Source organism: Corvus brachyrhynchos, unplaced genomic scaffold (assembly GCF_000691975.1).
Source record: "Corvus brachyrhynchos isolate BGI_N302 unplaced genomic scaffold, ASM69197v1 scaffold21, whole genome shotgun sequence".
Classification (NCBI taxonomy): Eukaryota; Metazoa; Chordata; class Aves; order Passeriformes; family Corvidae; genus Corvus; species Corvus brachyrhynchos.
This window is the reverse complement of record NW_008236924.1, coordinates 3,741,443-3,745,757: the sequence shown is the minus strand read 5'-3', so window position 1 is coordinate 3,745,757 and position 4,315 is coordinate 3,741,443. Positions and strand designations below refer to the sequence as shown.

The following is a 4,315-nucleotide window of genomic DNA, read 5'->3' as shown; positions in this document are numbered from 1 at the left end:
CCATCCCCAGAGGTGTTTGTGCTGCAGCCTCTGCTCCTGTGTTTTTGCAGGTACTGCACACCCGCCCCTGGCCCCAGCGGCCTCCTCCATCACTTACACTTGGCAGAGTGTGTTGTGCTTCGTCGTGACAGTCATCAGAGGTGTAATTCCCGTAAAAAGGATGTTTTGAGGTGCCAGGTGTGTTCCTGATGTAAATGACGCCGTCGTGCCCCCTCCAGCATTCCCCAGTTTCTCAGAATCCGGCCGGTGGTCCCTGCAGCTGGAATTAGCCCGTAGCAGAACTGCGGAGAACAATGAGGCAGAGCGGAATCCCCTCCCCGCTCCCACCAGATGGCCCTCACGCTTTTCCCTTTTCCCTCCAAACCGCTGGGAAACGCTCTGCGAGCACAAGGGATGCGAGGCTTTCCCGTGGCTTTATCCCGGGATCGGGCAGCCTGGGCTCCGGGATGGTGCTGGGGCAGGCACCCCCCGGTTTCTCAGTCCCCCTCTTTTCCTGCAGCTCCGGGCTGAAGCCTGAAGGAGAAGCACTGAGAGACTTCAGGAGGTGCAGAGCAGGTTCTGCAAGTGGTGCTGAGCTGGACCTGGCACATGTGTGCTACAGACACATCCCAAATGTGCACCTGGGCTCTGTTTGAGGCGGGCTGGGCTCTGCAGGGCACCGGCTGTGCCTTGCTCAGACGTCAGCCTTTGCCTCTCAGCAGTTGCCAAATTCTGCCAGCGATGCTTTTACACTTTTTGAGAGCGAGGGGCAGCTTGGAAAGCACTGAATCAAGCAATAATTTCTTTTTCTGTTGATCTTGGGGAAAAAAAAAAGACGTTTAAAAAAGACATTTACTAACCCGTTACCTTGATATTTGAGTTTCAACTTTATGATGGTGTTATAATATTGAGAAATTCAAATAGGACTTCTCAGCTTGCAAAATCGTGAATTCATGAGTTTTGGCACTAGTATCAGCCAGCTCTTGATCTTGGATTTCCCGATGTTTGCATCTCCCCCCTCATGCCAGGATCATTGTCCCTCTGAGAACAATCCCGGATCTGGCTCTCCCATCCCGAGCTGTTGTGGGAGTATTTCAGTGCATTAAGCAGTAGATTTGTTTATGCACAGAAAGGTGCTGCCCAGCCCTCACTGCTCTAAGCTTTTCCATCTGCGTGGCCCCATCCTGACCTTGATCTACTGTAGGGCTGTGGAGGGGCTTGTTCACGCTCCAGCCTCGCTGGCTTTTCTATCGAGATTAGCTTTAAGGGGCCCAGGCTGTTGAAGGTTTTTCCTACTGATAAATGGATTGAGACCCATATTTTAATCTCACGTCATCAAACATTCATCAGATACTGCTGGTCATTACCGACAGAGCCAGGTTTGAACTCGTGACCTCGCAGTAAAAGGTCCCATTAGCAATTTCCTTAAACTGTCAAGTCATTGCGTGACACAAATGAAATGCGACAGGATTGTTTTTCTTCCACAGGTAAAGGCAGTGGGCTTCTGCCTAATTTTTATTTACTAATGGCTGTGTCACCAAAATACTCTGGTAGAGTCTTTGTGCTCTCATATATGAAATATGAAGAGATATGGAGATGGGGTACAGTGCCCTGTCCCACAGTCCATGTCACCTGTCCCATGAACTGGAGAGCTCCAGTGGCAAATCCCATCCTCAGTGCCAAGCACAGCACACACCCCCGGTGCCAGGACAGATACAGGCTGTGCCTGTGCTGCTCTCTGTAAGCAATAAAGGCAGAGACTGACAGGCATTTAGAAAAGCTTCTATGGCTCACATCACACTGCACTGTTCTTTTACCAGCAATTTTTGTATCCAAGTTCTTCCTCTCTTTGCAGAATCATTTGAAGAAATAATGTGTGAGGGGGGGAAAAAATTACCTCTGGCAGTCGTGTTATAATGGCTCTGGTGCTGACAGCCCTTTGGGAACAGTGGCAGCAGCAGGGTAAGTATATATGACATCTTTGTAGTGATAAAGAAACAAATAAATGTTCCCATTAACACTCCATCAGGTCAACAGCTATTCCAGACCAACACGGTGTTAGAGGAACCGGCTTGATTCGTATCAACTGAGACACACTCCTCTTGCAGCATATTTTTAGGAAGGCACATAAACCAGAGGTCCTGCTCTGGCCAGGTGGAGTCATTAAAGAATCAGTGAACTTTTTACAAGTTGCTTGAAATACCCTGGCTGGAATCCAGCTCCAGTGTTGCTGCTGTGTCTGTTTAACAGTTCCTTCATCGCGCCATGACAATGACTCTGTTTCAGGGCTGCAGGAAGTGATTTCTCCATACATCGTTTGTAACACATTTTGGGAGGCTTCTGAACGCTTCCTAAGCCCTGCAGTGAGATCAGGGCGATGTGAGCCTCGCCGTAAGAGCCTGCTCGGGAAGCGGGAGCAGCATTTGTGTGTCATCCATAATGGATGTGTGTGCATATGGAACAAACACACGTGCATGCAGATGCCTGCTCAGACAGGCTGCCCCTTTCCTGGGCAAAGCCAGCAGGAGCTGAGCTTCACTAAGGCTACAATGTCTCACTCCCCACATGAGTGTTAGTTAGTGAACAGCAACTTCCAAAAAAGTTCCGTGTGTAAGAATGTTTATATGTGCTTTACCTCTGCTAAAATGCAGATCTTAAAAACAGGTACACACTTTCTAACTAACACAAAATAAAGCCTGAGTTCCCAATGAGTTTCCTTCCTTCCCATGTAACCAGCACTGCCCAGTTGTCCCTTTACCAGAACTTTCCTTTTTCGCACAGGTTGGATACATGAGGAAAAACCAGGTGCATGTCTTTGGTCTGCCTCGAGTGACACAGATCCTGGACAAAGATGGAAACAAAGAAATCCCCTGATCTGGATCAACAAAGCTGGGACTTGAAGTTCAAGTTGCCCAAAGCTCTGGAAAGTCACTATAAACGTGGGTGTCTCTCTGTATCTTAAACTCCATTGCAACCACAGCACTCTTACGCTGTGTTCTGGTAAAATCTCACTGCCCTGCCTGTGGCTCCAGGCAAAATTCTGAGCCAGATGATGAACTTAGTTCTGCTTCTGCTGAAGTCATAGGGACCTTCTGATGTTAACAAGAATGCCAGAGGAAACAGGTTTCAAAATGGTCAGCACAAAAAGAACAGCCAAATCCTGAACAATCCAGTCCTAGACATGGAAATCTGCACACTTGCAACTCATGAAGTACTGAATATCCAATTCCCCAACTGGGAAATTGCCTGGGATTTTGGAGGGCAGCCTTCAAAAGAGCTTGTACACCTTTAAGTAGAAATCCCAAGATGCAAAGTCCTCAGTGTTTATGAAAGTGTTTAAAAGGAGATATAGATTCCAGAGCCACTTAAATACTTCTGATAATATTCAGTCTTGATTCAGCAAAGCGTGTGACAACTTTAGAAGGTATTTAAATCCATTCCATGTAATATGCTTAAACTCATCCTCTCAGAGGGAGGGAGTGCCTGCCTCTGGATTTCTCCCTTCACTCTTCAATGGGAGACAAGTACTTACCTCTCCCTGAAGCCAATAGCAGCTGATTAGATGTTTAATGCTTTGCTGAACTCACAATGTAAAAATCATAGCAGGGTTTTGTGTGATAAAATAACTGTAATCTGGCCAGTGGCTGCCAGCACAAACAAATAAATACAGCCTAGACTTAAATGGATGACAAGCATGTGTGAGTACTGCAGGGAACCAAAATCTTGCTCAGGGCCCCATCCAGCCTGGCCTTGAACCCTCCCAGGGATTCGGCATCCACAACTTCTCTGCACCCTCCGTGCTCAGAATCGCATTTGCTGTCAGACCTGGGAACGGGAACGGGGGTCTCCCGGTGCCGGGATGCCCGGGGTGGGGGGTTGTGGGAGCCGCTTTTCTACCCCGGGCATGTTTTCCTCGGGATTGTCCCCCCTCGGGACCGCTCCCACGGACCGCCGTTGTCCCGGGATGTTCCACCAGCCCCCGGGATCAACTCCCCGGGATCTCCCCACCTCGGCATAGTCGGTCCCCACCGGCACCTCGCCTCCTCCCCGCCTCGGGGATCGCCCTCCCGGGGTCACCTTTTCCCCGAGACCGACGCCCCCCGGGATCGCCTCCCCATGGGATCCTCCTCCCCCGGGATCGTCTCTCTCCCGTGATGTTCTCCCCGCCGGATCTCGACCCCGGGGATCACCTCCCATCGGGATAGTCGTCCCCCCGGGAGAGCCACCCCAGGGACCGCCTCCCCGGGACCCCTCCCCGGGATCCCTCCCCGGGTTCCCGCCCCCGTTCCGGGCCGTTCCCCCACCCGTTCCCGTCCGGTGCCGTTCTCTCTCCGCA

At 50.5% G+C, this 4,315-nt stretch overlaps 1 long non-coding RNA gene across 1 annotated transcript; it reads left to right on the top strand.

The window, feature by feature from the left end:
- Positions 1 to 3,786, top strand: LOC108445153. Its single transcript, XR_001859900.1, has 3 exons — positions 1 to 50; positions 1,835 to 1,941; positions 2,761 to 3,786. It is a non-coding gene; the product is annotated as an uncharacterized LOC108445153 (long non-coding RNA).
- The last annotated feature ends 529 nt before the right edge of the window (positions 3,787 to 4,315 follow it).